Source organism: Eubalaena glacialis, chromosome 9 (assembly GCF_028564815.1).
Source record: "Eubalaena glacialis isolate mEubGla1 chromosome 9, mEubGla1.1.hap2.+ XY, whole genome shotgun sequence".
Lineage (NCBI taxonomy): Eukaryota > Metazoa > Chordata > Mammalia > Artiodactyla > Balaenidae > Eubalaena > Eubalaena glacialis.
The window spans coordinates 39,963,152-39,989,986 of NC_083724.1; the positions used below are offsets into that span (position 1 = coordinate 39,963,152).

Genomic DNA, 26,835 nt, shown 5'->3' on the forward strand with positions numbered 1-26,835 from the left:
GCAGCACCGTCTACCTTATCTTCACTAATATAGTACCAATTTCTGGACCAGTCAGATTAGGTTTTGCCAAGGGAACAAATTAACCCTGAAATCTAAGTGGCTTAACATAACAAAGGCTTAATTCTTACTTGTGTAAGTGGTAGCTAGTCTCCAAAGAGGGCTCCCAATGACTCTTACCTCCTGGTAGTCACACCCTTGTCTAGTCACCTCCCAGTCTGTCTCTGCACTGATCCCATGACTCACTTTAACCAAGAAAATGGAGCAGAAGCCTTAGGAAATCTTGACAGCCTCTGCACTTGAAGTCACTCATGATATAAGAAGTCTGACCATCCCACTGCCAAAGAGAGGCCATGCGCAGATGGCTGGAGAATGAGACTCCACGTGGAGGAGCACTTAGGTGCCAGACCTCAGCAAAGAGGCCATCCTCAGTTCAATCCCAGTCAAGCTTTCCAAGGTCTCCAGCCCCAGCCACCATTTTGACTACAACCACATGAGACCCTAAGTGAGAAGAGCAGAAGAAATGCCCAGTGGAGCTTAACCAACACACAGAAATGGGAGATAAAACAATAAGTTGTTGTCTTAAGCCAGTCTGTATGGGATGGCTTGCTGGTCATCAGTCGCTCACTGAAGCATGGTATACACCCAGTGTTGGTGTAAGGGGGTTGAGCTCCACACAGACATTCATGGAACCATGTTGATACAGGTTCTCCCATCTTGTATCTGCACCACTGGTAACATGTGACCTCCTTTATTGGAGTGGTGCAGTGGCAAGGGAAGAGAGGGCTGGTAGTTGCATACCAACTTTTTTTTTTTTTTTTTTACTTATTTATTTATTTATGGCTGTGTTGGGTCTTCATTTCTGTGCGAGGGCTTTCTCTAGCTGCGGCAAGTGGGGGCCCCTCTTCATCGCGGTGCGCGGGCCTCTCACTATTGCGGCCTCTCTTGTTGCGGAGCACAGGCTCCAGACGCGCAGGCTCAGCAATTGTGGCTCACGGGCCTAGTTGCTCCGCGGCATGTGGGATCTTCCCAGACCAGGGCTCGAACCCGTGTGCCCTGCATTGGCAGGCAGACTCTCAACCACTGTGCCACCAGGGAAGCCCCATACCAACTTTTAAATGCTTCCATCTCTGTTGCCAGTCCACTGGTCAGTGAGAAATGTGGGGGAGTAAATGGAGAGTCAATGGGCATTAAATGTCTCTGCTGCAGATCTTGCCACCTAAAATTTGTCTTTTTTCCCCCCTAGTGTTTTATTTATTTATTTATTTATTTAATTTATTTTATTTTTGACTGCGTTGGGTCTTCGTTGCTACGCGTGGGCTTTCTCTAGCTGTGGCGAGTGGGGGCTACTCTTCGTTGTGGTGCGTGGGCTTCTCATAGCAGTGGCTTCTCTTGTTGCGGAGCATGGGCTCTAGGCACACGGGCTTCAGTAGTTGTGGCGCACGGGCTCTAGAGCGCAGGCTCAGTAGTTGTGGCGCACGGGCTTAGTTGCTCCACAACATGTGGGATCTTCTCGGACCAGGGCTCGAACCCATGTCCCCTGCATGGGCAGGCGGATACTTAACCACTGCACCACCAGGGAAGCCCCTCCCCCTAGTATTTTTTAAAATTAATTTTTATTGGAGTATAGTTGATTTACAATGTTGTGTTAGTTTCTGCTGTACAGCAAAGTGAATCAGTTATACGTAGACATATATCCACTTTTTAGATTCTTTTCCCATATAGGTCATTACAGAGTATTGAGTAGAGTTCCCTGTGCTATACAGCAGGTTCTTATTATCCCCGTAGTATTATAACAAGGTTTATCCAGGAGTCATCCAACTGCCTTTCCCATAATTGTAGCCAGTGGTGTGCAGGACTGGCTCATACAGCTCAGAAGAGCCCACTGAGCATGTCTTCTCCCAATTCTGCATTCGGTGATGCCATGTTGGTAGCATGAAATCAGCTATGGTGGAAATATTTACATCACAGAAATCGGCAAATGCTGTAAGTCAAGACCCTACTACTCCCAGCCTTGGTTAAGCTGGTTGTTAAATATTTACCAGACCACTAGTTGTACAAAATCCGAAATATACCTATTATTCAGGTTGGCCCTATATTCATGCATATTCACTTACTATAGGTAGAATTTTGAAAACTTGCCATCAATGGTCTTATCTTTTTATTCCACATATCAAATAATAGGCTGAACCCATAAATTGAAGATTTTTATACAAACCTGAGTAAACTTTATTAATAATAAAAAAGATGACAATTTGAATTCAATTCTGAGAATGTAATCAGAATGTGCATATTTTTATAGTTAACTTCATTCTAGGACAGTAGTGGAAATGCTGCTATAAAGTAAGTATAGAACACACCTATTTTCAGCTAGCATCAACAAGGATTTTATCATTCCAGTAATTATTGCATCTAATAACACTATCTTAGGTACTGATTTATTCTGGAAACTTCAGTATCTTTTAGAGTTTATAAAAGACTAAAATCTTTTCTTTTAAGCCTTGCTGAAAGAGTTAATTCAGCTCCCTGTTCCAGGTCACCGACTCTTCCTTTCCTAGCCTTCACCCTCTACACACACAAAGAAAGGCCATCAATAAGGTTCAAGCTTATGGGATACGAAGCAATAACATTAGAAATAGCACCTTGGAGGCCTGAAGGAGTTAACACATCTTTCAGCAGTGCCTACTTTACAGCTCTCGAGTATTTTGGACCCTGAAAACCTGATTATTTATTAAAAGTATGAGCAGAGTCCAGTTGGAGAAAAAAGCTCATTCACCAAGCAAGAAAGGATATGCTTGCAAATGACATTTGAAAATAAGATGACGAGAAACTTTTTGCTACAAACAACAAGGGATTTGAACTTAATCCACATCTAATTATGTGGCAAAATTAAGGACAAGATGGTTCCAGAATCAGGGAGACAAGTCAACTTTAAAATACTGTTTCCTGGGCAGAACCCAGTGAGACCACCTATGGATAAATTCGATGTTCACTAATTCAGAAGAAAAAGAAAGAATTCTCACTGTATCCAGAAACCAGCATATTTTCCATCACAACATTGATAATCTTATGGGAACTCTGATACCTTTTTGAGCTTTTGGGATTATTCCATATGTTAATCAAGGTTCTTTTGTTTACAAGTATGACTGATTCTATTTTCTAAAGATGTCCACATTAATATACATCACATGTTCTTCTCACAATGTGATGGTAACATTCCTTCATTGAGAGGCAGTGGCCCTTTGAGCCTGGGTGGATCTTTGTAACTTCCTCCACAAATAGGATGAAGTGGAAATAACACCGCATGACTTTGGAAGCTAGGTCATAAAAGGTGATATGGCTTCCACCTGGCCCTCTCTCCCTGAGAACTGTACCTTTGGAGCCCTGAGTCTCCAGGGGAAAATCCACCTACCTTGTAGCCACCACGATAAAGAAACCATAGATGGACAGAGAGATTTCCACATAGCTCCAGCTCTTCCAATCCCCAGCTGCTTGAGTCTTCCCAGGCCAGGCATAGGTAAGAGTTTAGACAATTTCAGCCCCTGGCCTTCAAACTACCCCAGCTGAAACCAAGTTGTAGTGGAAACAAGCTGTCCATGCTAAGCCTTGCTCAGCGTGCAGATTTTTAAGCAAAATAAGTGTTCTTATTTTAAGCCACTCAATTTTGGGGTGGTTTTTGTTACACAGCCATTGTAGCCGGAACAGCAAGTAACAGAAGCCCCTCAAGTTAGCATCATCAAAACAGTAGAGGTTATAGTATAAAGGTTCAAGAGTAGCCAATGGCGCCCCAGAAGAAGAGGCACAGCTGGGTCTCAGGATGGTTTGAATAGGAACTAAATTAGAAAACCAGCAGAGGCCAATCAGCTACTTTGCTCCAGTGCTGTCTCTTTTTCTCCTTCTGCCCTCTTCTCCAGTCTCTTACTTCAGGGCCCTCATCTGTCTCCCCGCACATCTGCTTCCTTCTCCCTGCAGTCAGGTGTTCTGTGCTTCTGCTGCCTACGGTGCAGTAACACAGCTCTTGAGTTGTATGTCCTTGGTTTAAGAGACCAGCCCACGCTAACTAGCATCCTTTCATTGCAGTGATAAATTCCTGGGAGAGAGGATCTAATTGGCTGGCCTTGAGTCCGATGTCTGCTTCCAGTGCCCTCAGTCAACACGTGGAAGGACCACATGGTACCAACACGGCTGCTACTCCCAATCCCCAGCCTCCTGGGAGAATTCTTAGAAGGGGGGCTCAGAGGCTTCTACACATAACAATACACCTTATATAATTCTTGAGTATTAGAAGGCATTTTGGATGTTTTTAGCTGTACATAAAACTCTACCACGGACTCCCCTTTAATTTGCTTGTCATTTGTTTACAAACCTGCTTAGGTAGGTGGATACAACCTCCTCCCCACTCCCATCCCATCCTCACGATCTGAAAGGGTGCTTCTGGATCTCTACAACAACAAAGGAAGCGGATCAGGTTGATGTGACCTCAAGGAGGCTGAACTCAATAATTAACCTTTTTAATTTCATTTTTATTTTTTGAGGCCCAATTTGTAAGTGAACTTGACTCCTTACTTTACTACCTTTTAGCTGTTAGGGCTTCTGAGCAACTGGGCCAATTAGAGATCACAGAGGCAGTCAGGGAAACTGAGGACTCTTGATGGACTTTGATAATTTCCCCCCTATTAAACATCTCCCTTTGCCAACTAACCTATGGTGTTATAAATAAGGATAGAGGTTGCCCCTGAGGGAAGGAGAGACTGCTCGGAACAGGGCCTGGCCCACAGGAAACAATGTTAACTATTATTATTATTACTACTATTATTATTAGTGCTCTTAGACTATTTCAAAATAAAAGGAAAAAGCATCTCTACTTCTGCCTTTTACTATTCCATTCACTCCAACAGAACCCACTGCAATTAAGCATACATTGGTTGAATGCCTCTATGTGCCAGATCCAGGCAGAGCAAACACTGAAGGTATATTTCTGGCTGTTCCGGGTCCCCCACTGCAGAGACCTACACCCGTGGGAGGATTTCTAGGCTGGCCACATCCCTGAAAGGTTCTGTGATTCACTTCTTCCCTGGGTCACTGCTGGTGCCGTTCCAAGTTTTATACATTTCTGTCCTGAGCCAGTGCGAACCGAGGGAACTCCTCTGGCTGGGTTTCCTTATGTGGAACCTGGCCAGGGGGAGGTGAAGCAGGACGGATTTGCTCTGTGTTTGTGTTTTGCTGCAGTGGTTGTGTTATGTTTTGTTTCACCCTGGCACCAGTCGACTTTACCTAAACAGAAACACCCTGTGTAGTCTTTTGTAACACCAGTATTATTTTAAGGAAACACAAGGGGGTGGGACAAAAGAAAACGGCCATTAATCAGAACTCCAGTCCCATGCAGCGCTCTCTACAACAAGGTGCCTTTAGAACCATCCACGTTGAACAGTTGTCTAGAAGTCATTTGTAACCACGGCGCTCAGCAGTGGACAGGACCAAAAATGATTAGTTACCTCCTTCAGGACTCATTGTCACTGTCATCTCCAGTAACTCCTGTTCTGCAGCTCACTTCTGGCACTGCATCAACAGATGAGCCAGGAACCCACTGAAATGAAATTGGTGAAAAACATAAGGGAAACATTGCTTCTAATTAGGCAAGTCTAATGCTCTAATGATTGTCAAAACCAAAAATGAAAACAAAACAAAAAAACCAAGACCCTGAAGCAGTGTTTTTTCATTTATTTCTTCCCTCCCTTCCCAAATAAGCAGCTTCCTGAGACCACCTTGATATATGTTCCTCTTCCCCTTCAGACACAGAACTGGGTGCTTTTTGCAGCTTGGTTTCTCTCCTGTCCTTACCCAGGTGGGTGCACAGCTAGGGAAGGGGGCAATGAGAGCTGGGGGAAGGAGGGCTACAACTCGGCAGTGAGCAGTGGATTCACCATCCCCCTTCCCGCTGCACTGCAGCCGTGGCATGTCGGGGGTGAAGAATCTTACCCACTTGGTTACTTCCAGGCAGGGTCATCAAGTGCTTTAAGGGCATGGACTCCCAGCCAAAATGCTTGGGTTTGAATCTTGGCTCAGCCACTTACCTTGTAGTTTGAACCCTCTGTTGCCTCACCTTTCCCATATATAAAATGGGGATAATAATACTAATTACTTCTTAGACTTGTGGTGAGATTAAATGAGTTAGTACCTGTAAAACACTCAAAACAGAGCCTAGCACATATTAACCACCCAGTAAATGTTAGCTATTACTATTAACACCTTGGAATATTTCCAAATCATAATTATGACACAACATCATTATATTATATTGTCTCCAAGCTGCATACCGTGAAACCAGCAATATGCAACATCATCTAGTCCTTTTGCTATTTTAGTTACTAAACACTTGTTATGTGATCCAAGGTGAAACACCTTGGGCTGACTGAAGTCAGTAAAGACTAACGTGAAGTTCCAGGATTCTATTTTGCCAGTAATCCTACTTCTAGGAATACTTTCCATGGGAATTTTCAGATACACAAGGACAAAGTACAAAGAAGCTCACTGCAGCATTATTTATATGGTGGAAAACTGGACACAGGCTACATGTGGAACAATCTGTGAATGATTAGGTTAGGGGCAGCAAATACTACAAGTACTACATAGCCATTAAGAGGGGTGCTTTTGATGAATTTTTATGATAAGGAAATGCTCATGAAATAAATGTTAAGCAGAAAAGCAGGCTTCAAAACTGTGTGCACTAATTTGTATGGAAACACATAAGACCCCGAATAGCCAAAGCAATCTTGAGAAAGAAAAACGGACCTGGAGAAATCAGGCTCCCTGACTTCAGACTATACTACAAAGCTACAGTAAGCAAGACAGTATGGTACTGGCACAAAAACAGAAATATAGATCAATGGAACAGGATAGAAAGCCCAGAGATAAACCCACACACATATGGTCACCTTATCTTTGATAAAGGAGGCAAGAATATACAATGGAGAAAAGACAGCCTCTTCAATAAGTGGTGCTGGGAAAATTGGACAGCTACATGTAAAAGAATGAAATTAGAACACTCCCTAACACCATACACAAAAATAAACTCAAAATGGATTAAAGACCTAAATGTAAGGCCAGACACTATCAAACTCTTAGAGGAAAACATAGGCAGAACACTCTATGACATAAATCACAGCAAGATCCTTTTTGACCCACCTCCTAGAGAAATGGAAATAAAAACAAAAATAAACAAATGGGACCTAATGAAACTTAAAAGCTTTTGCACAGCAAAGGAAACCATAAATAAGACAAAAAAGACAACCCTCAGAATGGGAGAAAATATTTGCAAATAAAGCAACTGACAAAGGATTAATCTCCAAAATATACAAGCAGCTCATGCAGCTCAATATCAAAAAAACAAACAACCCAATCCAAAAATGGGCAGAAGACCTAAACAGACATTTCTCCAGAGCAGACATATAGATTGCCAACAAACACATGAAAGGATGCTCAACATCACTAATCATTAGAGAAATGCAAATCAAAACTACAATGAGGTATCACCTCACACCAGTCAAAATGGCCATCATCAAAAAATCTACAAACAATAAGTGCTGGAGAGGGTGTGGAGAAAAGGGAACCCTCTTGCACTGTTGGTGGGAATGTAAATTGATACAGCCATTACGGAGAACAGTATGGAGGTTCCTCAAAAAACGAAAAATAGAACTACCATATGACCCAGCAATCCCACTACTGGGCATATACCCTGAGAAAACCATAATTCAAAAAGAGTCATGTACCACAATGTTCACTGCATCTCTATTTACAATAGCCAGGACATGGAAGCAACCTAAGTATCCACTGACAGATGAATGGATAAAGAAGATGTGGCACATATATACAATGGAATATTACTCAGCCATAAAAAGAAATGAAATTGAGTTCTTTGTAGTGAGGTGGTTGGACCTAGAGACTGTCATACAGAGTGAAGTAGGTCAGAAAGAGAAAAACAAATACCATATGCTAACATATATGGAATATGGAATCTAAAAAAAAAAAAAAAAAAGGTTCTGAAGAACCTAGGGCCAGGACAGGAATAAAGATGCAGACATAGAGAATGGACTTGAGGACATGGGGAGGGGGAAGGGGAAGCTGGGACGAAGTGAGAGAGTGGCATGGACATATATACACTACCAAATGTAAAATAGATAGCTAGTGGGAAGCAGCTGCATAGCATAGGGAGATCAGCTCGGTGCTTTGTGTCCACCTAGAGGGGTGGGATAGGGAGGGTGGGAGGGAGACGCAAGAGGGAGGAGATATGGGGATATATGTATATGTATAGCTGATTCACTTTGCTATACAGCAGAAACTAACACACCATTGTAAAGCAATTATACTCCAATGAAGATGTTAAAAAATAAATAAAATAAAATAAAATAAAATAAAAAACCAAAAAACTGTGTGCACAATAGGATCACATGTGGTAATTATGTACGCCCATTTGCAGAGAAAGAAGTCTAGGGAAATGCATCAAGATGTTAACAGGGCTTCCCTGGTGGCGCAGTGGTTAGTAATCCGTGTGCCAATGCAGGGGACACAGGTTCGAGCCCTGGTCCGGGAGGATCCCACATGCCGCGGAGCAACTAAACCCGTGCGCCACAACTACTGAGCCTGTGCTCTAGAGCCCGCGTGCCACAACTACTGAGCCCGAGTGCCACAGCTACTGAAGCCTGCATGCCTAGAGCCCATGCCCTGCAACAAGAGAAGCCACTGCAGTGAGAAGCCCGTGCACCACAACGAAGAGTAGCCCCCGCTCACCACAACTAAAGAAAGCCCGTGTGCAGCAATGAAGACCCAACGCAGCCAAAAATAAATTAAAAAAAAAAAAAAAAAGATGTTAACAGTGGGGTTTCTGACAGGGGAAGAACTCAGTACATGGTTTTTATTTACATTTCTTTATATTTTTTGGTGTCTCCACGTTTTACACACAAACACAAATTATTTTTACATTTGGGGAAAACAGTAAGTCATAAAACCAAAACATTTAATAAAGCCTCTTTCAGAAGACACACAGTGGATTAACAGGAACTGAACACTTGTTTCCTAAACCCCTAGGTTTTTTTTTTTTCTTTTTCTAAGCTCCAAACAACACCATAGAAAGAGACAGGTGTTGCTAACCCTTCAACTTAGCTTTGCTTTGGAAAGAAAACTATGAGAAATCTCAGTTAAAAAAAAAAAAAAAAGAAAGAGAGAGAAGGAGGGAGGGAGGGAGGGAGGTGGGTGGGGGCAGTTAGAGAGGAGAGCAAGGGCCTCTCAGGGTAGAGGATACAACTTGGCATTGACTAATCACGACCATTTGTTTTCACAACATTGGGTAGAAACATCCTTGGCCCAAAGCAAAATGGAAGAGAGCCATCTATCAGCTCTTTTGGAAGAAGTAAAAACAAAACAAAACAAAACAAAAAACTTCTGCAGTTAAAAAAAAAAAAAAGAAAGAAAAAGAATACTAATGCAAACAGGACATCAAACAAGTCCAAGTAGACAAGTAACAGAATTCCCATGCCTCTGCACGCAGAACCTTGCCAATAAACCACCCATTCTGAGTCCTACACCTACGGAAAGATTATTAAGAAGAGCCCACTCTGGAAGGGCTTGGAAAACATCAGGGAATGCCAGTTTAAATTGCAGCCCACCTAACACCATTCGGCCCCAGGCGCAGGTACTGCCCTCTGCCTGGGGACCTTGCCCCTTCAGCTGTGTGCTCAGAAGAGGGAGCCGTGCAGGAGCTGTGCCTTGGCCTGAGAGGCAAAATTAATAAAATTAGGATTATTTATGATGCAGGAGTGAGTTAATAATATTTTTCAAGAACCTGAAGGATTTATGTAGAGGAACTGCTGTTTTAGTAACTAAACCCTTTTGGATGGACTCCAAGACAAACCAGACTTGTCTGGCTTCCGCCCCAGAGTCCCTCCACCTCTCCCAGTTTCTCCTGGCAAATAATCTCTTCTACTTCACTGGAGGGTGATGGTCAAGGAGATGACCTTCCAGGCTGCTTTATCAACCCTCGCCCCTATGTCAAAATATCTCTCAGCTTCTCTCTTTGTTCCTTCAAATCTCAAAGGAAGAATCAAGAGGGGAGGGGACGCCTTTTGCATGCCAGGAGCTGGCAGACACATTACCTCGTTTAATTCCCACAAACACTTTGTGAGGTAGTCATAATTATCCCTATTTTGCTTGTTAGGGGATAGAGGAAATTTATCCTTTTAGCAGCTGGTAGGAGGATTCCTCTTGGGGACAGAACCATCTTTGTGGGGAAATGTCTTGACCAGCCTCTTTTGGCTACAACAGGGTGTATAGGGAAATGGGTGGAGAAAGGGGGGCGGTGTACTGTGGGCTCTTCACTCGGAAAGAAGGGAGGTAGAAGCAATAGGAGGGGAGGAGGGTTAGAAAAAGACTGTGTGGGGCACAATGTGATCCCACGCTCAGAAGTATAGCTCTTCAAATCTCCAGTAAATTTACTCAATTCGTGAAACGCTTGTTGAAAGAGAATTTTCTGAATGGCCTTGTTGGCACAGGGTGAAACAGGAGCCCCATGTGTTTTACCTGAGATGGTGGCAGGTGGTTCCATAAGGAAATGTTTCCTAAATCAAAGAGTAGGAAGGTCCCACTTGACATCTGAGTTACATAAAGGAGGGGTAGCCGGGGGGCGGGGTACTGAGGCTCAGAGAAGTTAATCAACTTTCCTAGGGTCATACAACAGTGATGCGTACACTAGCGGAGGCAGAATTGAACCCAGGTCTGTGTGTTCTCCAATGTCTATTTTTTTACACTATTCCACGGGATGCCCTGAGATGGCTTTTCCCTCCCCAAAGCCAACTCTTCCACTGGTGTACTCCATCCACACATAGTAATAGTAGTGAATATTTATTGAGTGCCTACCACACCCCAGGCATTGTTGCACGCATTAGCTCATTCGGTGTTCACCATGTCACTGTATATTTGAGAGGATAATTATTCACATTTTAAAATATGGGAACTGCTGCTTAGAGAAGGTAAGACACTGGCTCAAGCTCCCACTACTCTAAGTGGCGAAACCAGCATTTGAACCAGACTGTTGTGTTCTCTCATCTCATCCCTTCCCACCTCCTTCAAGAATGATTCCTCTCATTAACCCATCTAATTAACCCATTCTCTCCCTACCTCACCCTGGGCTGCACCCTGGGCTGGGATCTGGTGGGGTTTGTAGAGGCCAAGCAACACTGAACTCAAAAGAGGCTCTCACGAGCTCAGGTCAAAGTCACCGTCCACAGCTCAGGCTACTCGTATAACTCGGAGGTTGGCAAACCTTTTCTCTAAAGGGCTTATCAGTAAACATCTTCAGCTTTATGGTCTCTGATGCCAACTACTCTGCTGTTGTGACGTGAAAGCAGCCACAGACGTAAATGAATGAGCACAGCTGTGTTCCAGTAAGACTTTATTATGGACACTGAAATTTGAGTTTCATATAGTTTGTATGCATCACAAAATACTCTTCTTCTTTTGATTTTTTCCCCCAACCATTTAAAAAAGGCAAAAACCATTCTTAGCATGAAAGGGACAGAAAAATGGGAAACAGGCTGGATTTGGCCCGCAGGTTACTGTTAGCTGACCCCTGGTTTTACTAAACCCCCTCCTTTTAGGTTCTGCACCAGCTGGGCCTGTGTCCAGGCTGAACAGCCTCTGAGCTGCGCTTCGATCCCTTCTGCCTTAAAGCCACACAGGTTCAGTTCCCGAGCCTCTGTTCATTGTTCTCTTATTAGGAGCTCTCCTCCAATCCTACAGCTTCTCCTGCCGAACCAGAAGAGAAGAAATTGTCTGCTGTCCCTGAAGGAGGTGGCCATAAAATAAGACGAAACTGCCATCACTTAGATAACTGCCATCATTTAAATGACCCTCGTGAAGCCAAGCCCCGGGGATAGGTTAAAGGAGGGTCACCCTAAGGCTACGAAAAGGTTTGAGAATAATATGCTTCAAATAGACTGAACATCCTAGAAGGAAATCTCTAGGCAGAGTGGAGAAGACATTGCTAAGAATCTGAGACCAAGAAAAGAATCCTAGAGTCAGAAGCAGCCATGCAAAGGCCAGAGGCCAAGAGAAAGTAGGACAGGTGAAGGATAGGAATGCAACTCAGCCCAGGGCCAGGGGACAGCTTAGGTCCAGACCCAGAGAGAAGACTGAAATGCACTAAGGAAAGATTAAGAATAATAATAACTACCAATATTTATTAACCATCTGCTATGTTTCAGGCACTATATTGCTGGGTTCTTTACATATATTATCCTATTTAACCCTTTCAACACTCTAGTAAAATAGACATTTTAAAAAATCTCCTTGCATTTATTGTTCGTTTGTTTATTCATTTATTTATTTATTGTGCATCTTCCATGTAGCAGACACTGGGCTAGATGCTGAAGATATGTGAGTAAGCAAAAATAGACTTTGCACGTGCTCTCATGGAGACTATAGTCAAGTACAGGAACTGGCAACTTTTTTTCTGTAAAGGGCCAGAGTAATATTTAGGTTTTTCAAGCCATAAAGTCTGCTCTAACTACTCAGCTCTGCCACTGTAGTACAAAAGTGGCCACAGATCATATCGAAATAAGTGGGCATGGGTGCTTTTCAATAAAACTTTATTTACAAAAACAGGCTGCAGGCCAAAGCTGGAGATAGTTTGCTGACCCCTGGTTTAGGAGAAGAGAAACATTAAGCAAACAGTTACACAAATAACAATATTAAGTGCTATCATATAAGTTCCTCATAGTAAAAAAGCCTATGGAGGGATTTTACCTATTCAGAGAGATCAAAGATTTCCTAGAGGGGGCGGGCCTTACATCTAAATCTAGTAATTACTGAAGAGGGAGGCAAGACTATTGCAGACAGAGGACACAGTATGTGCAAAGGCCCTGTGGTAGAAGGGAGCATGACAAACACGAGCTTGAAGAAGATTTATGCAGATGGAGCAGAAAGAGTAAGATCAGGAATTTCCCTGGTGATGCAGTAGTTAAGGATCCGCCTGCCAATGCAGGGGACAAGGGTTCGATCCCTGGTCTGGGAAGATCCCACATGCCGCAGAGCAACTAAGCCCCTGCGCCACAACTACTGAGCCCGCGCGCCGAGAGCCCGTGCTCCACAACAAGAGAAGCCACTGCAATAAGAAGTCCGCACACCGCAACAAAGAGTAGCCCCTGCTCGCTGCAACTAGAGAAAGCCTGCGTGCACCACCAAAAACCCAATGCAGCCAAAAATAAATAAATAAATAAATAAAAGAGCAAGATCAGTGCATATAAGATGAGGCTGAAAAGGCAGGTAGGGGCCAGAACACATAAGATCTTATGGATTTTGTTAGGGAATTAGGTCTCTATTTAAATACAGAAACTATGGCACAGGAAGTTAAGTAACATGCTCAAGGCTGTATAGCTAGTGAAAGATGGAGCTAGAAGCGTCTGTTTATCTCTAGACCCAACTTCTGTATTCTCTCTATTCACTTTGGTTTCATATATGTTTGCCTAGTGTCTTTACAAATTTCCCTTTATGAAACTCCAAAAGCTCTCAACTAAACTAAAAGGAAAGGGAATTTTGTCCACACTTAGGCTAGAAACTTAGCAAGGCCTCGGCATCAGCTGCAAACCAGAGTAAACCCGGTAGAGATGTCCTAGTTACAGAGAAGGAAGTACAAGGATTGGGGATAGCTGTGTATTCTCTTTTCATCTCTGATGTTCATGGAGTCTTATTAAATTGTTCTTTATATTCTATGTCAAATAATGGCCTTTAGAATATTGCCAGACTCCTTAAACCAGCTCTGACGTTCCTTCGTGATCTAGCCCCTGACTACCTCTGCAGTTCTGTCATCACCACCTCGTTTGCCACTCTCCCCTCTGAGAAAACTGGATGACTTGCTCTCCCGTAAAAGCTCCACGACTCCTCTTTAATTCCATACAGTTCCTTCTGCTGGAAGAGCACATGCCTAGCCCTGACCTTTGTCTGGATACTTTCCCTTCTTTAAAAGTCAACCCAGCAATGACTGCTCAGGCCTCCAGTTCCACAGGTAGCCTTCCTGGCCTCTTCCCCTCCTACCCAGAACACCGCGCTCCTCAGCTGTGCTCCCGCAGGTCCCTGTGTTAATGGCTAACATCCTAAATTACCGCTTGTGGTCAGCCTTCCATACTGGCCTCTGTCTGACAGCAAAGAACTTATCTGAGAGGCATTTACCATTTTCTATGTAGAGGTTAACTTGTTTAACTTGCTGTTACTCCACTTGTTTCTGCCTCTTAATTATCCTCATATTTCTCCTTTCGTGTTCATGGGCTCAGCAGTTCTCGAAGTGGGATCCCTGGTCTGACAGCATCAGCATCACCTGGGAACTTGCTAGACATGCAAATTCTCCAGCTTTGCTGCATCTCAGGAATCAGAAACTCTAGGGGGTGGGGTCCAGCAATGTGTGTTTTTAATAAGCCTCCGGGCAGTTCTGATGTGCACTGAGGTCTGAGAACCACTGCCTTGTAGGAAGTTACTGCTCATTAAACTGTTGTTGATTCCCTGAGGATGGTACCCTGTCATTTTCAATCTGGAAAAGAAAAAGAGTGACTGAGGAAATGACAAAGCTTTTATTAGGCTGGTTTTTTAGAGAAGGAATTTTCTGACAGGATATTTGTGACTGGTTGAGTGAAGGCTCTCCTTCATATGCCTTTAAAAACGACTGATTCTCCTCTGGTCTGGATCAGTCTGGCTTGGGTGTGGTCTTGCTGAAGGGCAGGGGTTTGGATGAGATAACCTCACCAGGTGCCTTCCAGTGCTCAGGTTCTCTGCTTCTAGGATATTCTATACACTATGGAAGATACACTAGTTAGGGAGCAGGGCGTTATTGCTAGGGGACTTTGGGTTTTCAACCCACAAGGAAGTATCTGCTTTTTTTCTGCCTCATAAGGCGAGTCTCTGCCAGTCTATAAGAGATGACCAGGACCTTTTGAGAAAGGTAATTGTTTGGTTTTAGGTCATAAAAATGAATCCTTGCTTTGTTTTCAAAGGAACATGCTCTTCATGCAACCTGTACAAACTGAATGACAAGTAGGTGAGGTCCAAGATTGGAAAGATAAAACTTCATTTGTTGATTTTTGGCCTAGAGCTGAAACAATGGGACAAAGGAGTGGCTTGTTGGTATAAGCCCCATAAAACATAATAATATTGGTCATGTAAACAGAAGAAAATAGGAGAGGCTTAATGAGATAAATTACACTAGTCACCACAGTAGGGATTAAAATATTCTGATAAAGCAAACACTAAAAGGTCCAAAAGAAAGGATAAAGGGAAGAGTGATAACTTCAGACTGGGAAACAATGGATCCTTCTATCTTGGGCTCCTCTGACAAGAGGAGCTTTCAGAGGCTGCCTCGGCCGACTAGGAGCGCCCATTAAGATCCCACTCTTCATCCAAAAAAGAAAAAAAAAAAATTCCCCTCTACTCAAACCACGGGCAGACAAAGCCAACACGTTCTTTCCTTCTTTTCTTTTTTCCCCTTCACAATTGCAAAGCAAGCCATTTTGCTCTGGAAGTCTGTGAAGGGAATAAAAGCATTCACAGGTTTGCAACTCTGTATTTGCCTTCTCTAGATTTGCTGGCCTGACTTCCAAAGTGTGAATCGGCTGCTGTTCTCCAGCTCAGGGGAAAACAGCCAACCTATTGATGTTTAAGATTGCCCATGCAAAGAACAACAAAAAAAGACTGCCCACGTACCTGTATGAATGGCAACTTTTTCATAACTGTTTTCATAAGGACGTTTGAACAACTGAAGTATACCGCATGGATTTGTGCTGTTTAAACTAATAGCACTGCCAGGTCTGGAGTCGACAGTATACGTTTGTATAGTTATCTTTGTTACAGTGTACATCTCTAACTATGAAGAAATAGAACTTTTTCAAAACTTAGCATGGGTGAACTCTCACTGGCTCACACTTCCATAAACTTCTTGGCAAGGGTGATGAGCACAAGGTTGCCAAAAGCCAGTGAGCATTTCAAAGACAATAGAATAATAACAACAACAGCAAGCAGACTACCAGACCCAGCTTCAGGTGAAGAGCTGACAGTACAACTGCTAGAGAGGACTCCACCTGTGCTTTAAAGGAAAATCCTTCCTGAACGTCAAAACTGAGCCTAGGTGTTTTCAAGATAAACTTTTGTTGGTGGGTTTGGTTGTTTTTAAAAGTAATGTGTATGCATTTGTTATGGAAAATATTAAAAATGCAAAGATATTAAAGAAAAAATTAAAACAGCTTGTGATCACAAAGGCCTGCATAAAGTCACATTTTGGCTTATTTCTTTCTAGGCTTTTTTCTGTGCATATATTAAGATGTACACACATACACACATACAAATACACACAAGTATTATCCAATTCAATATCATAGTATGATATACTACATTCACTATTAGACAGTTACTACTGTGGAACCTTTTTTTTTTTCACTTAACAATTATAAACATTTTCTTGCCAAAATTTGAAAGCAAAGGTTGTAAATTGGTAGCCAATAAATAGATCTGATTGGCTCACAGGGTGTTCAACCACATGGAGCTCAGCTGATCCTGTGAGATAGGGCCATGCTTTCTACTTTACTGCAGTCCCCACTGCTCCCTATTGTTCTCCAACTGAGATTGTCAGTTGCTGTTTATAATTCCACTTAACACTCTTTAAAAAAAAAGTGATAGAACTAAGAGGAAAGTGAAATAGTTCTTCTTTTCTCCATGTCTTCACTTTATATCCAGACTACTTCACTCACTTCTATTACTGCCTGGCACCCAAGTTTGGAATCCTTTTACTAAAGCACGCTTTGTAAAGGCTTTTGAAAATATAGCATTATATGACTTCCATAATTTATTGAACCAAATCACTGTTGTTGGGCATTCAAGTTGTTTCCAGTTTGTTGATATTACCAATAATACTGGAAGGAACATCTTTTTACATAACTGTGAAAGATAAATTCCTAGAAGCAGAATTGCTTTTGAAGGGTAGAAATATTTTCAAATTTTTGGTAAATACTTCCAAATGCCTTTCAGAAAAATTGCACCAAATACATTCTACTAACAGTGGAGGACTTTGCTTGTTTCCCTGACTCTCTAGGCCAGAGCATTACTACACTTTTTGGTACCAGTATTTGCCAATTTGAGGAGTTAAAAATGGCATTTTGGGCATCATACTAAGTGGAATAAGTCAGACAAAGACAAATACTGCATGATCTCACTTATATGGGGAATCTGAAAAAAAAAGGCATTTCATTTTTGCTTTAATATGCATTTCATATTCATTTTTTTCATATAATTGACAATTGTATTTCCTTTGGGAATTGCCTGTTCATGTGTTTGCTCATTTTTCTACTAGGATAGTCATAGTTTCCTGAGTGGATTATATAAGTTTCATATATTAATGATATTACTTTACTTGATCATCTATGCTACAAGATTTCCCCATTTCTTTTTTTTCCTCCATTTCTTATATTAATGTTTTTCATTTTTTTCACCTGCTGAAGTATTTAACATTCATGTGGTCAAACGTGGCAATACTTTGTTTTCTTCCTTTGCTTTTATGCTTACAAATCTCTCTATCTTGTGATCAGGTAAAATTTTTCCTATATGTTCTTCTATTCTTTTATGGCTTCTCTTTTTACATTTATGCCTGTAGTAACTCTCTTGCCCTCTCAGCAACATGGTCCAGGGCTCTGCAGTAAAACACTCTGTTTCTTGGCTCTGTGTACTGCATTATCCAGGGCTACCTCTTACTTCTCTATCTTCTCAGTCTCATAATGGCTCTTTGCATTTTCACAATCTTTTTTATTTATTTATTTATTTATTTATTTATTTATTTATGGCTGTGTTGGGTCTTCGTTTCTGTGCGAGGGCTTTCTCTCTTTGTGGCAAGCGGGGGCCACTCTTCATCGCAGTGTGCAGGCTTCTCACTATCACGGCCTCTCTTGTTGCGGAGCACAGGCTCCAGACGCGCCGGCTCAGTAATTGTGGCTCATGGGCCCAGTTGCTCTGCGGCATGTGGGATCCTCCCAGACCAGGGCTCGAACCCGCGTCCCCTGCATTGGCAGGCAGATTCTCAACCACTGCGCCACCAGGGAAGCCTGCATTTTCACAATCTTTTAAATAAGTATTTCTTAGACTGATACGTGCACAAAATGTGATTTGGAGAATACCTTAAAATGCAGTTTGTCCTGCTCCCCGAGGTGGGTCCCAGAAATATGCATGTTCCCAAGCATCTGAGAGAATTTTTCTGCAAAGTGATGTAGGGAACTATTCGGCCCTATTATCCATTTGCATCATGTCTGTATTTATACCTATATGTCTACACAGACCTATATATCCACATCTATGCAACTGCCACTGAACATCTCCAGCTGTGTATCTCCCAGCTACCCCAAACTCAAGCCAAAGCAGAATTCACTACCTCTCCACCCAAAACTCTTCATCCTCTGAGCACCATTTTACTTACTGACAGTGAGAGGTTTCCCTGCCCCAGATCTGAATAAGTGATTTCTCCAAGGGGCTGTGTTACCCATCCATGGATAACAGTATTTAGAAACTAAGATCTGGGCACCAGCTATACTTGTAATTAGCTTGTCTTTGAACTCTTTCCTCGGACACAGTTCCAGCAGTGGGATTACTGGATTAGAGAAGATGAAATATTTTATGGCTCTTGATTCAATATTGACAAAGGTACAGCCAGTCCATTTGTGGGCTCTGTCGGGACTACATACCTTTGCCTCTCTTACCCCAGACAGTTAGCATTACCTAACACTGTCCTCCTGATATCAGAAGTTCAGAAAAGGGTTCTGAGGTACAGCTCCTGTCACTGCCCTCTCTACTCCTCCAGGGATCTTTGCTGAAGGGGAGAACAGAAACACCCTGAACAACAGCCAAATGGGCAGAAAGAACTAGCTAGGCAAGTGCCATAACCAGCTCCCACACCTATGCACTTCGAAATCAGTGCGTCTCTGGTTCACGTGTAGAGAAAGATGGGGCCAAGGCCAGGACTCCTAAGCAAGGCTCCCTACCTCTCTTTACCTCGTTAGTCTAAGTATCCTCAGAATGCACTGGGAACACTAGCCTGGTGCTTCAGGATGGCAGGAAGCAAAATAGAGAAAGATGGAACATAGTGTCTTAACTTTAATGAACAGTAACGACACCCTTCAATAAATGTGTCCAAGATTGTCATTTGGAGGGAATGGAGGATGGTGAGGGAGGAGGCCAAGAAGATAGTAGAAAGGGGGTGGAAATACAAGGGCAAAAGAGAGTCTCCCAGAGTAACCATTTGTGATGAGAGGGAGGAGAAATCCCCTCTCCTAGAAGCGCTACCAGGCACATTTTCCAACCGTGTCTATTCTCCCTTCCCTGTGGTAAAGCGCACGTTTGCCCACTCAAACTAACTGCACAGGAGACCGAGAGGCCCTGGGAAAGAACAAGTCTTACTACAAGCTGCTTCAATTTCCTTAAGGACTGGAAGTGAAGAAAAAAGATGCCAGGAAAGAATCAGAGCAGATGTAGTTTATCTTGACAAATCTTGCGCCTGTTCAAAAATGTGCCACTTTTGTGTTGCCACTACTGTCCGTGAGCTCAAGAGAACTCTCTTCTTCCAGGGCTTTTCTCATGCTCCTGGGTGACAGGAACTCCAACCATCTCCAAACTGGACTTCTCCAGGTCCAGCTCCTTCAGTTAAACCCAGAAGTTAGGCCTTAGCTCAAAGGGGTAGTCAGTAATCTACCTGAGGGGTGGCAGGCACCCTGCTTAAGGAATGCTGACTGCAGAGCGGCTCTGCCACCCACTAGCTGTGAGATTTGGGGAAAGCTATTAACTCTCTGTGCCTCAGTATTCCCATATGTGAAATGGAGTTGTAATAGAGTTCTCCAGAGAAAAAGAACCAATAGGATGTATATATATGCAGAGAGAAAGAGAGATGAGAGGAGATTTATTATAGGAATTGGCTCACATGACTGTGGAGGCTGAGAAGCCCCACAATCTGCAGTCTGCAAGCTGGAGAACCAGGGAAGCCAGTGTGTAATTCAGTCCAAGTCCTAAGGCTCTAGAACCAGGAGTGCTGATGTTGGAGGGCAGAAGATGTCTGTCTCAGCTCAAGCAAAGAGCAAATCTGCCCTTCCTCTTTGTTCTAGCCATTGGATGATGCCCACCCATGTTGGTGAAGACTATCTTCTTTACTTGGTCCACTGATTCAAATGCTAATCTCTTCCAGAAACACTTCCACAGACACACCCAGAAGTAATGTTTTAACAGCTATCTGGGCATCCCTTAGCCTAGTCAAGTTGACACATAAAATTAACCAGCACAGGAGGTGATAATAGTACTGACTTTAGAATTGTTGTGAAGAATAAATGAATTCATATATAAAGTACTTAGACCAGTGAACTCAGGAACGACCGCTAGAAAATGATGATGATGATAAGGAGGACTATAGAGGTGCCAAAAGGCATCTTCCTTCAAGCTGCCATGGCACCTGAAGATCCCCCTCTGATCACTCCTACAGTTTGCAAATGGTCCCAAAATTACGCTTCAGGGGATGCGAGTGTTTCAGGAGCTGCGCCAAAGTAATTCATTGCTAAAATCGAACAATGACAGCCTTCTCTGTGCCCGTTCTTCACCAACTGAAGATCAAATTAAGTTAATGGATAGAACTTTTAAACTTAAGTCTTCACCCTATAAGTTTTTTATACCTTTGGTGCTATGAGTATTTGGAAGGAATTAAGGAGTAGAAAACAAATATTATTGGCAAAGCTCAAAGACAGTTGCCCAGGCCTAGCTCGATAGCCAGATTTTTCATGAAGCTGTACTCATGGCTTTTACTTTAAACTGCATAGCTATGAGCCATTTTCTGCTAGTAAAATTAGTCTTTATTTGTGTGAGAGAATGAAATATGTCAGTATTTGGTTGTGCCCTACCAGGAGCATAGCCTCAAGGCTCAGTGCCACCTGAAAGAATTTGAGTCCCTCAGTGAGGTATTGAAGACTTCATGATACCATTTCCGGGCACATGGCTCCACTAATTCCTACAGGGCTCATTGAACGTAACACTCATTTGATCCTTAGCATGAACTGTCTTAAAGTTTTTTTGTTGTTGTTAGTACTCATCATTTAAAGTGTAAGTATATAAAAACAGAGTTGCCATAAGATCCAGCAATCGCACTCCTGGGCATATACCCAGACAAAACTGTAATTCAAAAAGATACATGCACTCTTATGTTCATAGCAGTACTATTTACAATAGCCAAGGCATGGAGACAACCTAAATGTCCATCGACAGATGAATGGATAAAGAAGATGTGGTACATGTGTGTGTGTGTGTGTGTGTGTGTATATATATATATATATATGACATGGAATATTACTCAGCCATTAAAAAGAATGAAATAATGCCATTTGCAGCAACATGGATGGACCTAGAGATTGTCATACTGAGTAAAGTAAGTCAGACAGAGAAAGAGAAATATTGTATGATATCGCTTATACCGTATGATATCGCTTATATGCAGAATTTTAAAAAAAGATACAAATGAACTCATTTACAAAACAGAAACAGACTCACAGACTTAGATAATGAACTTATGGTTACCAGGAGGGAAGCGTGGCAGGGAGGGATAAATAGGGAGTTTGGGATTGACATGTACACACTGCTATATTTAAAATTGATAACCAACAAGGACGAAGTAAGTCAGAAAGAGAAAGACAAATACCATGTGATATCACTTATATGTGGAATCTAAAACATGACACAAATGAACATATCTACGAAACAAAAACAGACTCATAGATATAGAGAACAGACTTGTGGTTGCCAAGGGGGAGGCGGAGAGGAGGAGGGAAGGACTGGGATGTTGGGATTAACAGCTGCAAACTACTATATATAGAATGGATAAACAACAAGGTCCTACTGTATAGCACAGGGAACTATATTCAATATCCTTTGCTAAACCATAATGGAAAAGAATGTATATATATATATGTATAACTTAGTCACCTTGCTGTACAGCAAAAATTAAACACAACGTTGTAAATCAACTATACTTCAATAAAATTTTTAAAAATAAAGCATAAGTTTGATTTCCCAGCTATACTGTGCGCTCTCTGAAAGAGGAATTAACTTTTATATAGTTCCTGATGTCCTCAAAGCCAGGACAGAACCGTGTTTTTGGTACATCCAAATAAACATATCGGTTCATAACTTGTTACCTGGAATGAATTATGCTTCATAACTTATAATTTCCATTTAATCTCCCCAAATGAAACATGGGGCAGCTAAGTCTTAATGAATTAAAAAAGTAGAAAATGTCCACCTACTGAGGACCAACAGCCCAGGTGAATGATACTATCTAGACGGCTCCCGAAAAGGTCTACAAATGGAGCTTCACGAGTAGGGCATTAGCCCCTAAAAGAGTTGTTGTGGCTGGAAAAAAACCCACTTCACCAAAGAAATTCCATTCACTTTAAAGGCTTGCTGGATTGCACAGGATCTGTACTTTTCTGAGTACTAAAGCCAATATTTGAAGAGGCTGTTTCCCTACTGATTCCCTTTTCATATGGAAGAACTGTATAGACCACTGAGCTAAATTCAGCGAAACTAAATCCAGCTTGAGATTCCTACCGGGTATCTGATGAGATTGTAGAACTATGCAGAATCCTTTCAAAACACTTTTCAAGAATGTGAATGACAGGGTTCACAGGAGGAACATCTTATGCTCTTTTTGCACTGGAAATAAAAAGTTCCCATCATTGGGCTTCCCTGGTGGCGCAGTGGTTAAGAATCTGCCTGCCAATGCAAGGGACACGGGTTCGAGCCCTGGTCTGGGAAGATCCCACATGCCACGGAACAACTAAGCCCGTGAGCCACAGCTACTGAGCCTGCACGTCTGGAGCCTGTGCTCCGCAACAAAAGAGGCCGCGACAGGGAGAGGCCCGCGCACCGCGATGAAGAGTGGCCCCCGCTCTCCGCAACTGGAGAAAGCCCTCGCACAGAAACGAAGACCCAACACAGCCAAAAATAAATTAAAAAAAAAAAAAAAAAAAAAAGTTCCCATCATTAACATCTTCCATCCACAACCAACACCCACACCCCTGGCCTTTCCCCCAAACCATGTTGTCTTCCATACTCAACCCAAAAGAATGATGGAAACGAGAATACTTCATTCCTAGAAAGAATTTCGTAATTCTAGCCCAGTGTAACTGTGGACCTTCCAGTCCATGCTGGTCCTAATGTCTGCTAATGTATTATTATGTGAACATGTTTATTGAAAAAGAGGACTGTGTTTCCTGGGGTTTGTTTGAAGACATTGGATACGAGTTGACAGACTGCAAATTCTAGATATGCCTCCCATTTGACACTGAAGGAATTCTTACTAAGTAAAATTTAAGGAGAACTAAGTACCACCTTCTCTTCCTTGTTCATTATTCGTTCCTCTTCTCCCCTCCTCCACCACTGGGAGCTCTACACTGTTCACAGCATAAAAATAGGCTTTGTTCTATCTTCCCAAATAGAACTCCCCCTTAAATGGCTGCAGTGGGGGGAGGGAGCAACAGAGATGTAAAAGCTGGTAGAATTGGTCTCTGTACACAGCAATGCTAAGCATACTACGCTTTATAAATCATGAGGGTTTTGGATTTTTTTTTTTAAGTCTGATCTGAGTAGCCAAGATTGTTTACCCGATGGTTTAATCATCCTTACTGGAAAAAGCCAAATCTAGAAAGAAAAATCCCTTCTTTTCCTTTCACTCTCCTCATAAATGAAGGTTTTGTATTTCAATTTTTTGTCTTTCTAAAGTAGGCCTGATTTCAAACAAAAGATTTCAAATGAAGAAAGACACACAGAAGAGGTCCTAAAGAGTCCCTTGGCTTACAGAGAATTGTTGAATTTAAAGATAATTCAGGGGGTTTCCCTGGTGGCGCAGTGGTTAAGAATCCGCCTGCCAACGCAGGGGACACGGGTTCGAGCCCGGGTCCGGGAAGTTCCCACATGCCACGGAGCAACTAAGCCCGTGCGCCACAACTACTGAGCCTGCGCGCCACAACTACTGAAGCCCGCGTGACTACAGCTGGTACTCCACAACAAGAGAAGCCTCCGCAATGAGAAGACAGCGCACGGCAACGAAGAGTAGCCACCGCTCGCCGCAACTAGAGAAAGCACGCACGCAAGGAAGACCCAACGCAGCCAAAAATAAATTAATTAAAAATAAATAAAAATAAAGATAATTGAGTTTGACTTCTACTACAGAACAGCAACCCATGGCCATTAGGGTTCTTACTTAGCCAGGGCTCATCAATTCTCACTAAATCTTATTCACAGATTGAGATGCTTTGGCCATCGCTAATAAAATAGATGATGTGAAAGGAAAGTGGAAGTTCCCAGTTCAAAAAGAATCCTAGGCCAGATCACATTCCTCAAAAGAGTTCAGTTAATATATAATTGACTGATTAGATATTATAATTTCTATATGTGTTTCTCAAGGTCTTCCCAACGCACAGCTTCACATTCATTGGATGAGATGGTGTGACACTCAAGAAGAGTGTATTTGAGACATAATTCCATTAACCTCTCACTGGTTAGCCACATTTTTCTTATTGTATTATCTAAATGGGGAACTCAGGGCATTTAGCCACCCAAAATAACCATTGTATGTTGTTCATTATTTGTTTTCATAGCACTCCCACCCCAAATTGTATTTTCACTTCCAAAAAAGATATATGTACCGGGGTGTTTTTCCTTGAGTATGAAACAGTCTATGAATGGTAAGACATTCAAGATCCAAGGCTCCTGCCTCCAAGAAACACCATGGTGACGTATTTCTCGGGCCCTAGAGTATTGGGCCATGGTTGGACTAGAGTTCCACAGAACACACTTTTAGAATCTGTGCTGCTATCTGATTTTCAAGGATGCATAATAGCAGGGGTGGTAATCCCCCAGCTCCTAGTAACCTAGGGTAGGGCCTTCATCAAGCCCCAGGCAAAAGAGGGAAAGGAACAAGGTTCTCAGGATCAAGCACTGAGTGAAGTAGGATACTGTGTTATCTCAGCTTATCTCTTTCAGTCCAGGCAACCACCTTGAGAGACCTATGCTGTTATCCTGGTTTTATAGGTGAGGAAACTGATGCTCAGAGAGGGGAGTAGTTTGCCCAAGGTCATATAGTAAGAGGCAGATAGCGATTCCATTTCAGGAACCTCTGTTTCTGAGTCTGGTACTCTTTTTGTTAAACCACTCTAGGCTTGGGGTAGGATGGGGCAGGGAGGAGGATGAGGGATGCCATGGGATGTGGGTGATAGGATGGGGATCCTGAGAGAGGAGATGGAAACTTGAGGCAGAAAAGGGCCAGCAGAGTAGGGAGGGACAAAAGAATTATGCAGGAAATTCTCTGAAGAGCTTTGAATACTATTGATCTGGAACTTTGTAGCGGCATTTAAGGTAGGGATTATGAGTTATCATCGCCAAAAGTGTAAAGGAAGGAACAATCTGACCTAATGTTATTGAGTAGACTTGTGTCGCCATTTTGCATGAATATGGTTTTGGGGTTAATGACTTTCCATAAGCTGAAGTTGTCAATAATCAAATTGAAAAATTCTATAGCTGTAATGGTTCACTTTAGGTGTCAACTTGACTGGGCTAAGGGATGCTCAGATAGTTGACAAAGCAGTCTGAGTGTGTCCGTGAGGGTGCTTCTGGAAATAAGCATTTGATTCAGTAGACTAAGTCAAGATCACCATCACCAATGCGGGTGGGCATCGTCCAATCCATTGGGGACCTCCAAACAGAACAAAAAGGAGGAAGGGCGAGCTCTCCTCTCTTCTTGAGCTGGGATGTCAAGCTCCTGGTTCCCTAGCCTTTGGACTCTGGGACTTACCCAAGTAGCCCCTTGGTTCTCAGGTCCTCAGACTCAAACTGAATTGTACCACTGGCTTTCCTGGTCCTCCGACTTACAGATGGCAGATTCACGACCTCCATAACTGCATGGGTCAATTCCTTTAATAAATCTCTTCTCTTTCTCTCCTATTGGTTCTGTTCCTCTGGAGAACCCCGACTAGTACAATAACATAATTTAGTGTTTTAAAATTGTGTTGCAACCTGTGTATATGACCCCTGTGTATGTGAAAGAGAGAGAACTGAACTGAGATTTTTAAAATGTATTTCTTAGTATGGTTCATGGCCAAAGATACTCAAAATCCATTGATTTTAAGAGGGTTTTGGAGGATAGAAACAATCCATTTACATTCAACAGGTCAAATGTTTCCAAACATATTATCAGGACCCAGACTACACGTCTACCATTACCGGGACATCCCAAAGCATCATTAATCACAGAACTCTATATATCCCCCTGCTTTTTTTATTTTTAAGAATTGTAATATTTGCAACGTTGTGAATCAGGACAGTTGCTTTGCTGTCCTAGTTGAAATTAAGACTTGCTGTCTCCAGCATTCCTCTGCTTCAGCTGGCTACTGAGCCCATCTTTTCTTGCTGAACTGTAATTTGGGATATGGATCAGGTGCTGCCAGAAAGCACACAACTGAAGGTGGCTGCATTTCTCTGCTGGCAGACACAGTTCTAGAGCTCCGAGGGAACTCTGTTTGCAGGAATATAAATTCTTAAATTATCAACCTCACCTCTAAAGTACTAAGAAAGCCTACCAAGCTTGTGAGCAAAATACATATGTGTTTTTCTATCAATAGATCAATGAGGGATTTGAGGAGAGAATAAGAAATGGCACTCTGAATGGTAACTAGTACTCACTGTGGCCAGTGGTTGATAGTGAGTTCTCCGGAATACTAGGGTTCAAAACCCAGCTCTCCT

At 42.5% G+C, this 26,835-nt stretch overlaps 1 long non-coding RNA gene across 1 annotated transcript in view; it reads right to left on the reverse strand.

Moving 5' to 3' along the window:
• LOC133098379 (uncharacterized) overlaps positions 1-26,835 on the reverse strand; it is a 104,491-nt gene that overhangs the window by 69,527 nt on the left and 8,129 nt on the right. Inside the window, exon 2 of the long non-coding RNA XR_009702135.1 lies at positions 5,493-5,584. This is a non-coding gene — a long non-coding RNA (uncharacterized LOC133098379). The remainder of the gene's footprint in view (positions 1-5,492; positions 5,585-26,835) is intronic.